This window comes from Conger conger, chromosome 7 (genome assembly GCF_963514075.1).
Source record: "Conger conger chromosome 7, fConCon1.1, whole genome shotgun sequence".
In the NCBI taxonomy this organism is placed as follows: domain Eukaryota; kingdom Metazoa; phylum Chordata; class Actinopteri; order Anguilliformes; family Congridae; genus Conger; species Conger conger.
This window is the reverse complement of record NC_083766.1, coordinates 4534798-4552482: the sequence shown is the minus strand read 5'-3', so window position 1 is coordinate 4552482 and position 17685 is coordinate 4534798. Positions and strand designations below refer to the sequence as shown.

The 17685-nt window shown below is 42.3% G+C and overlaps 1 pseudogene; it reads right to left on the bottom strand.

The window, feature by feature from the left end:
- Positions 1-3003: 3003 nt before the first annotated feature.
- On the bottom strand, positions 3004-12356 carry LOC133133093 (organic cation/carnitine transporter 2-like; annotated as a pseudogene).
- Between the last annotated feature and the right edge of the window lie 5329 nt (positions 12357-17685).

Genomic DNA, 17685 nt, shown 5'->3' with positions numbered 1-17685 from the left:
GGCTATCCCTCCATGTATCAGTTAAATTAAATCTATGTGTGAACATCTTTATATGAGAACTAGCAGAGTCTGAGCTCCTTGAAGGCCACCTATCAATATGATTGTCTAGCACAGTATTGAAGTCGCCACCAAGAACTACAGAAGAGTTTGGGAATTTAGATAACCAGTGAAGTAGTCGCCCATCTAAACTGTCAATATAAGCAATATTCTCTCTTTGAGAGTTGAAACCATGAACATTAACTATGATGTAATTAGAGTTTGCAAGTTCAAGTCCCAGGAGTATATAATGGCCATTTTTGTCACAGTCAGAGAACAAAACTTTCCCAATAAAACGGTTTTTCAAAATGCAAACACCAGCTGAGCGTTCTGACCCATGAGACAGCCATGAATCACATCCCCATTGTGATTTCCAGAAATCAGCATCTTGTTCAGTTGAGTGAGATTCTTGTATAAAGCAAAAGTCAGTATTATGTTGTTTGAAATATAGAAACGTAGCTTTACGTTTAACATGGTTTCTTAGCCCTCTCGCGTTGAGTGAAATAATAGATAATGACATAATGAATAATAAAAAGGAAAAATAAGAAAAGAAAAATAGATGTTAGACCAAATAGATGTTAATACACAGAAATAGAGAACTTACGGTCACTAAGAGTGTACTAACAAAAGGATGAGAGCCGCAAACCTTTTTAAGGCAAAAATACGTGAACATACTGAATAGTAACATTAGTAGAACATGTTAAACAAGCTTAAGAACATTTTATAGCATTAGGCTATACAAGGAAGCCTACGCTGTAAGCTGAACCCTGATTGTACCCAGTGCTAAATCTGGCACACTAACCGTGTCTCTAAGGTGGGAATATTTCTGCTCCATTCACAAAAGCACGTCCTCCAACAAAGAAGGCTAGCTTGTTTTCCTTCCGTGCCTTTTCTACGGCGGGCCACAGCTTATTTCTCCTTTCCCTGTCTTCTGCAGACAGGTCCACTGTCAGCTTGTTGTTGTTGTTGTTCTTCAGATAGGTTGAGTTTTTCGCAGAATGCCAAACAGCATCGCGGTAGGTCTGGGAGGTGAACTGCATGATGATGCCTCTGGGTTGGCTGTTGTTCGGTTTCCTGGGACCGAGGCGATGCACCGTATCAATCACATCTGGTAGTTTACTTTTGGCTTCTGGCAGAAGAGCTTGGCACACCTGGATGACTTCTTTTCACACGTCCTGCTTCTCCTTCTCCTCCAAGCCGTAAAGCTTTAGATTCCATCGGCGCGAATAGCTTTCCCGGTGAGAGATCCGTTTCTTGCGTGTGTCAGAGCTTGCTTCGAGGTGAACAACTCTCTCCTTCACACCTTTCGTCTCAGCATAAACCAAATCAAACGATTCTTTGACGCCTGCAATCTGTCTCGCGTTTTCAGCAATCACATTGGAGTTGTCACTGACCATCTTTTCCAGGGCGTCGGACCTGCTGTTCATCAGCTGAGGGAGAGACAAGAGCTGGGAGAGAATGGCAGACATCTCCATGTCTTCAACTCTTCTCTGTTTCACTGCAGGAGGCTTAGACGGTGTAACGGGAAGAGGTGGAAAATCTTCCTCCATCAGAGACACCTTCATCTGGTCGGCGTAGTTGTGCATGTTGTCAATGAGTACGTTCTTAGCTTCGGCTTGCCCGGCGATAGCTAGTATAGAAAGCTCGCTAGCAGAGCTAACCTTAACACTCCCTTCACCGCTCTTTCTTTTCCCCGAGGCTTTCATCATGGTTTATTGGCGTTACCAAAAAGTAGCCTGGTACAAATACCATCAAACTAAACTAATATTGTTGTTTTGTTCACACCATATATAATAGAAAAACATTTAGGTTTGCGGAGCACATCCAAACACTTGTGATCAGAGCGCCATCTTGGATCCCCCTAGACTACTCCAGCCTTGTAACGGTTTCTGAAATCAGAGTGATGTCACAACAGCAAATAACTTACGGTACTTCTCCGGCTCCGGTTCTGTTGCTTACTGCCGTTGAGGAATATGCATAGCAGGCAGTGTCGCGCTTTTTTCAGCTGAGTTTATTTGGATTAAATGCTTAAATGATGTGTGTAGGAAATAACTGTCAGTGTAGCCGTTTCCTAAATATGGGGCAAAACTTCTCAGGGCAGTGTGTGTTACCCAGAAGGAAACGGGAGCTCAAACTCCACCCTTGGAAATAGGGTGAACGTTAGTATACACATATCACAGTACCTACCTTGGCTAGCCTGAGCGATATGACGAACAGCTCTGACTTCGCCGAGTTAGAGGGCGAGCTTTTGGTTTTTGACGAAGAAATACAACCTTACAGTTTTGAACGGGAATTTACAGGGGGAGAAAGTGGGAGAGACAGACAGCGGATCTTCTGCAGCAGTAGAATGATTAATTGGAAGAAGTATCCACATCATCTTATATGCATATCATCTAATTAGGTAAGGATAGTGTCTGTGCCTGTAGACAGCAAATCAGCTAAGGTTTGCTGTACTCTGTATGATGTAGAAGGGTCATCCACAGTATTATTCACTGAAAATTCATGAATGAAGAAATGCACCCAGTCCATCCTGAATGTTTTAATGAGTGAAATACTGTGGTTACATCAAGGTAATTTTATGAAATGATACTATATATGAGGCATTTTTATCAAGTCGGCAGTGAAACCGCTATTTTGTAGACACTCTAATCCAGAGTAACTTGTAAGTGCACATTCAGCATAATTCAATTCAGTTATATTTGTTTCACACTTTTTACAGAGACACCCCAAAAAGACAGAGGAAACAGTCATGCAAAAACCAGGCCAAAACCAACCACCAAGAAAAGGCCAGTTGAGAAAAAACTGCAGTCAGAAGAAAAGCATCACCCTTCATAATTTATTACAATGGCTGCTGGAGCTCATAGACATTACGTTAATGGCATTTGGCAGACGCTCTTATCCAGTTGATTAGACTAAGCAGGAGACAATCCTTCCCCGGAGCAATATAGGGTTAAGGGCGTTGCTGAAGGGCCCAACGGCTGTGCGGATCTTATTGTGGCTACAACCGGGGTCGGACCACCGACTTTGCGGGTCCCAGTGATGTACCTTAACCACTACACTACAGGCCGCCCTCGATTTGATGTTTGTCGCTTTTTATACCTGAGGGAAACAAAATGGATGAAAAATTGTCATATTCCTTTATTGGCATTGAATAATAACCATTAATTCAACGAACATTCGATCTCAGAAGGTGCTGCAGCACAGTGCTAACAGCTGAGGCAGCAGACCCTGTGTTTGTGAGATGTGGCTGCCTTACCTTTGAATAGTCTGCATGTGATCGATGGTCTCTGGGAGAGGCAAACCATAGGTCTCAGGAAGCAGGAGGCCAAGCAACCCCCCCAAAGCACAGAGGCTCCCCATTAATATGTATGGCAAGGACTTGTAATAGGTTCCTGCATAAGGGAAGGAAAAAGCAGAGTTTGCCACTGCTAGGCCAATATCCAGAGTGGCCGGATGGCTAATTTGTTTTTGGCACCTCATTGTGGTGCACATATGAGCCTCTAGGTGAAAGAGGGGTGCTTATTTAAAGAGAGCCCACCGGCTGTGGGATGTTGACAGGATGTGTGGAGCTAGTATCGAGCCTCACTAACCCATATAGAGGAAATAGGGTGCTGCGATGTTGCCCAGATGGGAAATGGTGGAGCAGGTGCCCACCGCGGTGTTCCTCAGGACGGTGGGGTACAGCTCCGCCGTGAAAGCGTACACCAGAATGTAAGCCACCGAGAATCCAAATTTCCCCATCATCTCCAGTGCAATAGACACTGAACTCAGCTCTGTCAATTAAAGAGAGATTACAGAACTGACTGATCCCAACCTGCCATGAGGGAAATGAGGGCATCCTGAAAATAATTTCAATAGCAATATATTGTTTGTATCTGCAAAACCTTTTTTTTATTGAAACTATGAACCAATTGTGCTGAATCCCTTGTATTCCTTGCCCACTTTGACCCTTTTGCACATGGAACCCACACCATTACCAGGTTTGAAGCACTGTGGGACAAATGTTATCTTTACGTTAATTCTTCTTTAAAAACAGGCAGATATTTTTGAGCCAATTTCGCAGTTATATAATCCCAAATATGTGGAGCTGTTTTAAATAAGGTGTGATGAAAATAAATAATGTATTTCAATAAATAATACTGATATGTGGCACTAGTCAGCTAGCTACATTGGGTAAAAAATAATAATAATTGAAAACTGGACGAGTCTGATGCTGACTCAGAAAATATGGATTAAGATGCATGTTGTGAACAGGGCTAGTTTGTGAGCTGAGGTACAGAAATAAACAGTGCCTTGCTGATTCCCTCTTGATGACACTTACTTCCTGGTATGAGCTGTGTGACCAGTAATACCACTCCACTGAGGAACAGCGTGGGAGAGAGACACAGTCGCCTTGGGCAAGAGCGAAATAGGGGCCAGGCCAAAATGTAGGCTGGGACTTCAACAGCCGCCGAAAAGAAACTGTTCAAAAAGGGGTCCCCAGACAGATTTGAGGTGTTCAAAGATAAGGCAAAGTACCCAAGGCAGATTATCACCCTGAAAAGATGGGAGATTGTTTAGAGGTTTCAGCCATCCATGTTCAACGTTTGGGAAAAAAATGAGGTTTACATAAAAGTGAATCTATTACTCTTGGCTTTGAGCAGTCTCACATGATTCATGTAATTTAGGCTAAATCTTGGGACACTTACCACATTAGGATCAGTTTGATCGTGATCCAGCGGATGCTGCTGGACTTAATGAGATCACAGATGTTGTGGTGGTTCAACGTTTCCTGGTATTCTGCCTAAAGCAACACATCACAATGAACGTATTGGCTTTAAACCCATGGTGATCCAGTCAAGTATCCAACATCTATGCTCTTGAGGAACTGGTTTGAAAGTATATGGAGGAGCAAATGGAGTACAACAAGGTGATATACTGTTACTATCCAGTCTGTGACCACTTTATTAGATATAACTGTACTCCAGCTTGTTAAAGCAAATATATAACCAGCCAATCATGAGGTTGAGTTGTTGTTCAGATCAGAATGGGGAAGAAATGTGATCTAAATGACACCAGACGGTTTGGTTAAAAGAAAATGCTGATCTCATAGCATTTTCACACACAACAGTCTCTATAGTTGATGATTCCAAAAATAAAACACATCTTGTGAGCAACAGTTCTCTGGGTGAAAAACACCTTATTATTAAGAGAGGTTAGAGGAAATGGCTAGACTGGTTCAAGCTGACAGGTACCTCCACACGTTACAGCAGTGGTATGCAGAAGAGCATCTCTGAACACACAAGACATGGAATCTTGAAGTAGATTGGCTACAGCAGCAGAAGACTCATAAATCCAATAAATACCGAATTAAGTGGTCACATTTACATTTACATTTTAGTCATTTGGCAGATGCTTTTAATCCAAAGTGATTTTCAAGTGCATAGGTTCTTCCACAAGTCAAAGCATCACATCCATAACTTGGAAAATACACATGAAATGCTGTTCTAAACATATAGTCATCATAAGTGCATTTTTCTTCTTTTTTTTGGGGGGGGGGGGGGGGGGTTAGACAAGAGGGATAGGGATATCAGAAAGGGGGTCGGGGGAAATCAGGAGGGAGGACTAAGGTAGAGTGCATACATTTGTCTGGAGGTGACCATACAAAGGATGCTGTGACTGGATAGTACAGGCAATGGCAATTGTGGAGACATTTGTATGAAGGTAAGATTAGCAGGACCTGGAGAGGCTGAAAGATGACCTCCGGGGCTTTGACTCTGTTCTTCTTGGCAGCACCTCTCAAAATGGCCTCTGCCTCCTCCACCCGGCCCTGAGAGAGAAGCCATCGGGGAGACTCCGGGATTAACCTGTCCAAACACAAAGTCAGTTCATGGTGCGGTTCTATAAGGGTACAGCTCTGCAACCATGAAATTAAAGTTGCATCTGCATGAGATCATTTGAGTAGTAGAATTCACACAAGGTTTTACAAGGTTGTGTTCTGTCTGGTAAATGTTCATGGAAATATAGCAGCTGTTACGTATTTCCTGTAAGTAAGAAAAAAACACTCTTCATATGAAGACAAAATGTACCCTAGGCATGCAACCAGTTTCCTCATATTCCATCAGCATCAGTCTCACTATCTTGTTTTACCTGTCCAGCATGCAAACTTACTACTTACTTAAGAAAGTATAAATATATAAATATGCCCGCTATTTGAACACAGAATGTACATAGATTAGGTTAGCCTTGCCCAAGGATCATAAAGGCTAAGCATCAGGAATAGGAGGTGTCAATTAGTGATGGGGTTCTGATTATGTTAGCGAGTGCAACCTGTTGGAAAAATTATTAATAAAACCATTTGCAACCAAGATTGGGGAATAAATAAATTCATTTAAAAAACCAAATGCTACTTAAACACCAGCCTCTTGCCTTGTTAAGACCCGAAAGACAGAAATTCATAGAGCAGCGATTATTTGAGCAAAAAAATTAATTGAACAGCAATTATTGCAACAGACTAGAGCATAAATTCATAGCACAACGATTGTTAGGCAAGAGGAATACTTCATTTTGAGGAGCAGGCAAAGGATGCAGAAGCAGCACAAGCAGTGACAAGCCCAGGGAATGTCTGACAGCTGCTAGGTATTTCTAGTATGAGGTCGCATACATACGTCATGTTGTACACGTTTTTTAAATGTATTTATTATTATTTATTTATTTTATTTTGCACATGGCTGCAAGACGTAGTTTCCTCCTCCATAAGAGCTTAAAACGGACGCAGCTGGAAGTGGAGGGGTGTGAGATTGGCGGAGGTTTTTGAAGAGATGTTTGGTGTTTGTTTGGAAAAAAAAGTGAACCAATGTTTAGTTTTTTTTTTTTTAGTAGTGGAGAACTGTTTTGTGCACCGACTTTGGAACAGGGGTCGCTCCCCTATGTCGTTTTTTTGTTTTGTTTTTTTTGGGGGGGGGGGAGAATACTCATCTGTTTCTGTTAAGGACTCTACAATACACCAGTTATTTGTGTAAATGTGCAGTAGCAGTAAAGAAGGCCAATAGGATGTTAGGATAAATAGCCAGGAGTATTGATTATCCAAGGAAGTTATACTCACCTTATACAATACTCTTGTTAGACCACACTTGCAGTACTGTGTGCAGTTCTGGGGACTGCACTATAAGAAGGACATAGAGGCACTAGAAAAGGTTCAGAGAAGGGCAACCAGATTGATTCCATGTATGAAAGATGAGAGTTACGAGGATAGATTAGGATGCTTAATCTCTTTAAATTGAGTAAAATGAGGCTAAGGGGGATTTGATTGAGGCTTTTAAATTCATTCAAGGGATTAACAAAATGAAGTATTATTCATGTTCGGTTAGCAGAAGGAGAGGTCACAAATGGAAACTGTCAAAGGAGAAATTCCGTACAGATATTCAGAAGTATTTTTTCACACAGCGAATGGTCAATGTGTGGAATAGCTTGCCAGCGCATGTAGTGGAGGAAACACTGAGGGTTTTCAAGACCAGGCTTGATACAGTGTTAGATTTTATTTCGCTTTTAGGCAATTTGGGCAGTAGGTACGCTAGGAAAAGGCGAGCATTGCTGGGCTGAATGGCCTGGCCATTACCTTATGTTATGTTATGTACTACACTGCCTGACCGCACACACCAGTGTTTCCGTGTTTTGTCTTATTTGTGTCAGAATTTTGTTTTGTTTACCTTTAAATGTATATAAATAAAACCTAAACTAAAACTCAAACTCTGGCCTCAGCAAGGGCGGTTCTAAAGGGGGGGCCGGTGCCACCCCTAAAATCTGATTGGCCACCCCGCCACCCCGCACATAGTCAGTCTGCTATGTCTTTTACCAAGACACCATCTTTCCCATTTTGCTGCCTGCCATCAAAAGCGCACCTGTCAGAAGCACCAATCTGATTCGCACGTCCCAGGACAGGTTGCAAGCTTGTATGGTGCAGTTTGTTCATTCATTCATTCATTATCCTAATCTGCTTATCCTGAACTGGGTCACAGGGGGGCTGGAGCCTATCCCAGCATACATTGGGCGAAAGACAGGAATACACCCTGGACAGGTCGCCAGTCCATCGCAGGGCACACACACCATTCACTAACACACTCATACCTACGGGCATTTTCTTATGTCGTTGTTTAGTTTGTGTTCTCTGTATTAGTTCAGAAGAAAATTTGATTTGTGTGACACAGTCGATATAAGAAGGCATACCGTTAGTGATGTGTGCCTGTGACTGGATCGGTATTAGCGCACTTATCCCTGGTTATGGGTCTGTATTTTGCACTTTGCCGCTCTGGATAAGAGCATCTGCCAAATGCCATTAATGTAAATGTAATGTAATACCCGACAGTGCCCAGATAAACGTCTCCAGCAAAGACAAATGACTTGTGTGTGAATGTCGTCTGGTGTTACGTAAACCAGTAAGCTAGCTAGCTAACGTTAATGCAGTGGGGATACATAATTGCAATAGCGTTGCTTAGCTAAGGTTAGTGCAGTGAGGATACATGATGACCTACAGGACAAGATACATGAAACTGTATCGCACACCTACCTCCACAGGGGGAAACCGAAAACTCCTGGCAGAGCTATGGCGATCAGCAGCATTCTCCAGTCTCTGATGAAGAAGGCCGTCAGGGGAAGCAACATGTAGCCAACGGCAAAAAAAGTGGACACTCCCGCAGTGCAGTATATGGTCCGAATGCGTGGAGTCAAAACTTCTGTTCCTTTACACAACATTTATAGAGAACAGGAGGACAACAGGTATAACTGCAGCAGTGCTGAAAGATGAGATCCAAAGCCTATCACTGTATCTACTACATTGACAAACTACACCCAGTGACCACTTTATTGGTCTTCTGCTGCTATAGCCCATCCACTTGAAGGTCTGGCATGGTGTGGGTTCATGTTCTTCTGCATGCCACTGTTGCACTGTGTGGTTATTTGAGTTGGTGTGGCCTTCCTGTCAGCTTGAACAATCATGCCTTGTGTTTATGCTGCTCCTGCATCACTGGCAGTATGTTTCACTATGTTCCTATATTTCCATAAAGTGAGGGCAGAGCGATCCCTCCACTAACTTAAAATTCAAAAATGTAGAAATGAAATTGAACAATGCAAATGGTGTCAATGGCAAAATGCCCATGGGAATATGTCTGAAACATGGTGCTTGTTCATAGAAATCATAGATTGTAGTATTTTTCATAGTTTATCTTCATAATGAATTAATTCATTAATTCATTATCCTAACCCACTTATCCTGAACAGGGTTGCAGGGGGGCTGGAGCCTATTCCAGAATACATTGGGCAAAAAGCAGGAATACACCCTGGACAGGTTGCCAGTCCATCGCAGGGCACACTCACACCTACGGGAAATTTAGACTCTCCAATCAGCCTAACCTGCATGTCTTTGGACGGAAACCCATGCAGACACGGGGAGAACATGCAAACTCCGGCTGACGGGGATTCAAACCCAGGACCTCCTTGCTGTGAGGCAGCAGTGCTACCCACTGCACCCTATCCGTGCCGCCCTATCTTAATAATTATATAGTTTATTTTTTAAGTATGTTTTGTGCATTGCAAGTTATTCTTGAGCCCACTGGGTGGCCACTAGCTCAGTTTGAATTCATTCATTGAATGAAATGGCTCATAATTACCTAGGACAAATGCCGTCACAAAGTTAGAAACTTCTCCCATTCCAACTACAAAGAAAAGTGCAGAGAACATAAACCAGGACGTGGAGAAAATCTGGAAGAATATGAACAAAGTCTGAACTCCGATTGTAACGAAGAGAATGTTTTTTCTCCCAAACCTAAAAAACGAGAGAGAGATAGAGAGAGAGAGAGAGAGAGAGAGAGATTATTGCAACTATTTTAAAGTTCTGAGAACTTGCTGGTGATTGGAGGGGGCGAGAGAGAGAGAAAATTACCTGTCCGACAATTGTCCAGAAAAAAGGCTCCCGTTAACAATCCAAAGAATAACACAGAAGTGGTCATGGGGACCTTCCATGCATCACTACACACCAGATCCCACTGATGACAAGAGCACATATTTACAGTTCTGTACATGTTAAAACATTCATACCTATGTCGAGGACCCGGCCCTAGGCCCTCCTGATGAGAGATTGACAGAAGATGGGTTAAGCAGGAATGCATTGTTAACCCCTCGCACACGCCAATGGGGTAGGAGTAAAAGCTCCCGTAAGAGGAGAAGTATATGGTACAAGATAAATGTACAACCGTATATGGATACTGAGGAGTCTGAAGTCAGAGGACTTAGATTCAGGGTTTTAGAGAGCAAGGCTAAAGGCCTGACTGAGGCCATGCGTAGAATGTGTTCTAGCATGACCATGGAAGGTGCTGAACACGCAGAACGGAAAATTGGGGACCCAGGGAGTTTTGCATTCAAGGAGATGATAGATGTGATAACATACTTGGTTGACACGTGTGGGCTGGCTCCTACAGGGGAGGAGCACGAGGCCTGGTTAAAAAAACAGGATGAGAAAGACAATGAAAATAATTGGGAAATCAAAGAGCAGGAGGAGATTGAAAAATGTAAAAGAGATAAGGAAAATGGCATGGACGTCAATACCGAAAGAAAATTAAGAGGCTTCAAGGGCCTCCCTGAGGATAACACAAATAATTTATCGAATAGATTTAAAGGACTGACTATAGAGGAGTTAAATGATGAATTACACTCAGCTATTAGCTGGATGACCTTTGTAGATCCCTTAAGGCGCCACAAAAAGGGGCACCTGAAGAGGGTGTTGGGATGGTGGCAGGCTTTAACGTCTGGCTTACATGAGATCAAAGTTTGGAGGAAGTCAAGGAGAGATTATGAAACTGACACAGACACCAGTGATGAATAGGTTCATTAAAAACAACATAAGGGCTAGTGTTTTTCCACTCATATATTAAGATGGTGGAAATTCCCAAACCAGAGGGGCCCATGAAATAAAATATTGGGGACAGTTCTTTTGAGGTATGAGAAAATGACAATTGGAAAAACAGAAATAATTAATATGATCATTAAAAAAACAGGTTATATAAAAGATAAATGTCTTCCCGCTTGACATAATGGGGGCATTTCTTATCAAAAAAGGTACACTTTTGTATGCAAAAAAGATATATAAGGGATAAGTTTTTAGACCTTAGAGCAGGATCCCAGAATTTGGCTTCAGAAGATATCTACGAGCTGGTGAAGAAAGAGCCACGCAGAACAATTATAACCAAGCTGGAGTGGTAATTATAATCTATATTACTTGTAGAAGTAGGAAAAGTAACATATTATAAGTTTACTTTTATATATCTTTTATTTCTTATTAGGGTACTATATAAAGTAGAAAAATGTAGAGAAATTATCATATTTAGATAAATATAATATTATAGGAATAGTTTCTTTTTAAACGTCAAGAAGGGGGAGCTATAGGATAAGGCTACGGCCAAAGAGGATGGATATAGGAAGGGTGTACCTTGATTTTTAAACATCGTGGTGGAAAGGTAATTTAGAAAGAGCTAAGAGGGGTATATGTAACTTGCATGTGATTAGCAAACTGCAAAAGATGATATGTACACTGTAATTTGTACAACTCTATTCTTTTGATTGATTATAATAAAGTATATCTTACTATAATCATATGTGATAAAGATTCTTTAGAGGAATACATTGAATACAGGACATCGATTACCAGATTTGCATCACACCCTTCACTTTGAGACTGAGCTGGAAGTTCAGTAGAACTTACCAGGGCTCCAGGACGTTCGGAGTACTTGAGTTCGTCCCCGAGACACTTCATGGTGAGGTACTGCTCGTGGGAACGTGAGGTCTGAGCTCGGCAAGGGGTCCGTGGCTCACGACACCTACTTCAGGTTATTACGTTTTTCTTTTAATTAACTGACACACGTATCAATTACAAATAAACGAAAGTCACTTGCCTCGGACACGATGGTTGAAATGTAAATTGATCGGTCGTAATGCCATCCATCCTTACAGCTTTCCTGTTCTATTTCAGTGACATTCACGTCGATTCCAGGCACGGATCCGTTGTCTGAAAGACGCTTTATTACGTCCAGTTTGTATCGGGTGCATTTGCTGTACCGCATCTCCCCATTATCTTCTTCCAGTGGAATAGAATAGTTTCTCCATTCTGCGCTAATATTGGCGTTTGGTGGTATCAAGCAGTGGTGCGGAGGCGTGTCAGCGATGAATACAACGGAAAAACCTGTCAACCCGTTAGGAATTACGCTTATACAGAGGAGTAATGCGATCAGTTTTTGAAAATGTCCCCATTCTCCCAGAAATTTGGTAACATCGTCATAGTCTGTCGTGGTCATTGTAAGCACAATTGAGTGCAGACTGCACACAGAACTGAGGTATCAACTGCGGTTGCAGTTAATCTCATAACAGTTCTCATGCCACGTTGCAGTGACATTGGCTTTGCATTTCAAATGGTATTTAAATGTAATTTCGAAAAGCTATGCCAGCTAACTAGAGATGGATGCGGATCCATCGAATCCATCATGGATGCGGTTCATTGACTCATTGAACCGATTAGCCCACACCATTACACATCATCTGTTTAACCAGGCTGGAACATCTACAGGACTGTCATGGGCATGTGTTTCGCACCTTGGTTTAGTGCCCATCCAGACCAATCGCACCTGAGCAGATAATAACAACAGAGGGGCTGACATTGGCTCAGGCGGCAAGAGCAATCGTCTGGCAGTCGGAGGGTTGCCGGTTTGATTCCACCCTGGGTGTGTCGAAGTGTCCCTGAGTAAGACACCTAACCCCCAAATGCTCCTGACGAGCTGGTTAGTGCCTTGCATGGCAGCCAATCACCAATGGTGTGTGAGTGTGTATGGGTGAATGAGAAGCATCAGTTGTACAGCGCTTTGGATAAAGGCACTATATAAATTCCAACCATTTACCATAATAATTAGAATTGGTCTCATGAATTGCCATTAACTAATGGACAATAAATTAATGATGAACAGAGCTATACAGATTAACTACACAGTAGTAGTTAGTTAACATGCCAATTCATGGCACCTTATTTTAACTGGTTACCCTATTATTAATTATTGAGCTGATGCTTTTATCCAAACCAAACTATAGTTGATTAGACTAAGCAGACAATCCTCCCCTGGAGCAATACGGGGTTAAGGGCCTTGCTCAAGGGCCCAACAGCCCTTGGATCTTATTGTGGCTACACCGGGGCTTGAACCAACAACCTCCCAGTTCCCAGTCATGTGCCTTAGCCACTAGACTACAGGCTGCCCCGGTGGGGGCTTGAACCAACAACCTCCCAGTTCCCAGTCATGTGCCTTAGCCACTAGACTACAGGCTGCCCCGGTGTGTTGGCTAAAACTATCCGGATGACAGGCATGACTGATTTTCCAGTTTGAGACTTCAGTGGATCACATGAACTCTTTCACCACCTAGTGACCAAAAAAGATAATGCATGTAGAGTCTTTCCACTCTTCCATGTTACATGTACATATGTCTTGATAATCCACCTATTGCCCTGGTATGTGAGGGAAAAAAATATGGCCTACATATCTGAGACAATCTGAAATGTTTTTGAGGCATGAAGTGGATTTCTTCAACCTCTTAAACCGAGTTCCTGACTGGCTGTCTGTCTGTCTGTCTGTCTATCTATGGTTCAGTATCCACATACAAAACAGCCTATAGCCTCCTGGCTGAGGTGCATGACTGGGACCTGGAAGGTTGGTGGTTCAAGCCCCAGCATAGCCACAATAAGAGCAGTGATCTTATTAAGATCGGGGCCTTATTCTTACCCGTTACCAGGCCCTTTTCTCCACTCTGCTCCCCTGCTTAGTCTAACCAACCTAAGTCACTTTGGATGAAAGCATCAGCTAAAAAAACTATAAAAACTGCGAAGTAACTGTTAATTATGAAAACTCATGGAACAAAATCTGTTTTGTTTTTTTTACTTGCATTACTCCTCCCCTTCTCGGCATGGAATTGCATGTTGCCTAAAAAGTGAAAGCAAAAGTGTTCAGGACCGTACAGCGCTTTGTCTGTACTTGGGTTGAGCATGCTCTGCTTTTTGTTTTTTTGGGGCAGCCCACGAGCAGCCTCCCTCTCCTCTGTCCTCATTCTTCTAGATCTCTCTGCTGCCTTCGACACTGTGGATCACTCCATCCTCCTGTCTGCCCTGTCAGCAACGGGCATCTGTGGCACAGCCCTGGACTGGATTGAGTCCTACCTCTCTGGTCGCTCCTTCCAGGTTGCCTGGGCTAGTTCGGTATCGACACCTTGGCCCCTTGCCACAGGAGTTCCCCAGGGCTCAGTCCTTGGCCCGCTTCCTTTTTCTCTTTACACTCGCTCCTTTGGCCCGGTGATCACTGCACATGGGCTATCCTACCACTGCTATGCGGACGATACCCAACTCTTCGTCTCGTTCCCGCCGTCTGATACGCAGGTCTCAGCCCGTATCTCTGCTTGCCTGAGGGACATCCAGAGCTGGATGGACAACCACCATCTAAAGCTCAACCCAGGCAAGACTGAAATGATATTCATCCCTGCTAATACCTCTCCCCATCTGGATCTCTCCATTTCCCTTGGGGATACCACACTCACGGCGTCACCCAGTGCAAGGAACCTCGGCGTGGTGATGGACAGCAGACTGTCCCTTTCCGAGAACATTGCGGCGGTGACCCGGTCTTGCAGGTTCTTCCTATACAACACACGGAGAATCCGCCCCTTTCTCACCCCCTACTCGACCCAGCTCCTGGTCCAAGCAATGGTTCTGTCCCGCCTGAACTACTGCAATTCCCTCTTGGCTGGCCTCCCAGCGTCCGCCATCAGACCCCTCCAACTCATCCAGAATGCAGCAGCCCGTCTGGTCTTCAACCTTCCCAAATACTCACACGTCACCCCCCTGCTTACTTCCCTCCACTGGCTGCCTGTCATGGCTCGCATCAAATTCAAAACATTGGTGCTAGCCTTCCAAGCAGTTAAAGGGTCTTCTCCAGCTTATCTACAAAAAATCATCAGACCCTACACCCCTGCCAGACCTCTTCGTTCAGCCTCCTCAGGCCGCTTGGCACCTCCCCCTCTCCACCTCACGCTCACGACTATTGTCTGTTCTGGCTCCACGGTGGTGGAACAAACTCCCAGTTGAGGTCAGAACTGTAGAATCTCTCCCCACCTTCAAGCGCAAGCTGAAGACACACCTCTTCAAGCAGCACCTCTCCCCATCCCTCCCTACCTCCCTGTGAACCTTAATTGTTGGATTGTTAACTTTGGTCACTTTTGCTCTGTTTGTTTGTTTCTTTGTTAAAAAAAAACAAAAAACACATTGGCCCTCGTCCTTATCTTTGTTGTACAGGTAGCAGTTGAAATTGTACTTCCCTCCAAATGCTAATAATGTAATGTAATGTAATGTAATGAATGAAATGGCTCATAATTACCTAGGACAAATGCTGTCACAAAGTTAGAAACTTCTCCCATTCCAACTACAAAGAAAAGTGCAGAGAACATAAACCAGGAAGTGGAGAAAATCTGGAAGAATATGAACAAAGTCTGAACTCCGATTGTAACAAATAGAATGTTTTTCCTCCCAAACCTAAAGAGAGAGAGAGAGAGAGAGAGATGATTGCAACTATTTTAAAGTTCTGAGAACTTGCTGGTGATTGGAGGGGGCAAGAGAGAGAGAAAATTACCTGTCCGACAATTGTCCAGAAAAAAAGGTTCCCGTTAACATTCCAAAGAATAACACAGAAGTGGTCAAGGGGACGTTCCATGCATCACTACACACCAGATCCCACTGATGACAAGAGCACATATTTACAGTTCTGTACATATTAAAACATTCTTATCTACTTCATGTTATTACGCTTTTCTTTTAATTAACTGACACACGTATCAATTACAAATAAATCACTTACCTCGGACACGATGGTTGAATTGTAAATTGATCAGTCGTAATGCCATCCATCCTTACAGCTTTCCTGTTCTATTTCAGTGACATTCACGTCGATTCCAGGCACGGATCCATTGTCTGAAAGACGCTTTATTACGTCCAGTTTGTATCGGGTGCATTTGCTGTATCGCATCTCCCCATCATCTTCTTCCAGTGGAATAGAATAGTTTCTCCATTCTGCGCTAATATTGGCATTTGGTGGTATCACACAGTGGTGCGGAGGCGTGTCAGCGATGAATACAACGGAAAAACCTGTCAACCCGTTTTACGCTTATACAGAGGAGTAATGCGATCAGTTTTTGAAAATGTCCCCATTCTCCCAGAAATTTCGTATCATCGTCGTAGTCGACCGTGTTCATTGTGTTCAAGTTTTTCAGCAGGCTGTCCTCAATCTACTTTCGTTCACTTCAAAAACTGTAAATACAAGAGCAACCTTTTCGAGTGTTCTGTGCAGAGTTGTTTGCTAACTTTCCGACAAACTTTTATAACAAATTGTCAACAAACATACAAATACAGTTCTCATCCTATATAGATAAATCAATATGAAAAGAAAAAGAATAAGTAAACAAATAAAAATAAAAATAAAATAAAGAAAAATAAAATACAACATAAAAAGAAAGGACGTGAGAATGTAGTTCACTTAATTATCTTAAAAATATTGCATACACTCATTGTTCTAATTGCTTTTTTGTTTAGTGAGGAAGAAATAGTTGACAGATACAATTCAAATTCCTTCATAAACACACAAAATTTTGTTTTTTTGTTTGCAAATTTACACTTGTGAATGTGAAATTTGGCGAGAAGTAAAAATAAATTAATAAGAAAAAAGGCATTATCATCTTTGTCATTATAATCATAGCAGCCAAGTATAACATTTTTATAGTAAAAAGCAAAATCCCCAAAAATGTTGTCAACTATAAAATCATTCACATCTTTCCAGAATGTATAGGTAAATTTACAAGACCAAAACAAATGGGAGCAAGTCTCTGGATGTAATTCACAGAAAGAACAATTCACGTCTATGTCATTCTTCAACTTTTGTAAGAAATGCTTCGAGCCATCTTCTACGTGATCGAACAAACGCACCTTCAGCTTTACGTTTATAGATCTCATCCAACCTATGCTGCTGCTCAATAAGTTCAATCTTCTCTGACTCAGTGAGGACATCTACTGGTTTAGAAGCTAAAGTTGCAATCTTAAGGATTGTATCATCTTCTTCTGCTCTTCTACTTTTTGTTAAATCACTACTGTATTTCCTAAGGTATTTCGCAATCTCATATTTTAATAACTCCCAATTACTACTATACACATTTTCATTTAGAACTTTGTTCCAGTACAACATAATCATTTTTTTAATTGTGTCAGCTACAACACTATGTTTAAGAATAGTACTATTAAGTTTCCAGTATGAGGACTTAGGGGTAGTGGAGAAAGACGATAGAGGAATAAGGATATGGATAGACTTATGATCAGATAACGGTGAGGGTAGAATGTCTGTTAAAACATTTTTCTGCTCTTTGGAGATAAGCCAATAATCAATACGTGACTGGCTTGTTAGTGACTTGTTGCACCACGTATATGATTTCTGTAGTAGATGGCTATCCCTCCATGTATCAGTTAAATTAAATCTATTTGAACATCTTTATATGAGAACTAGCAGAGTCTGAGCTCCTTGAAGGCCACCTATCAATATGATTGTCTAGCACAGTATT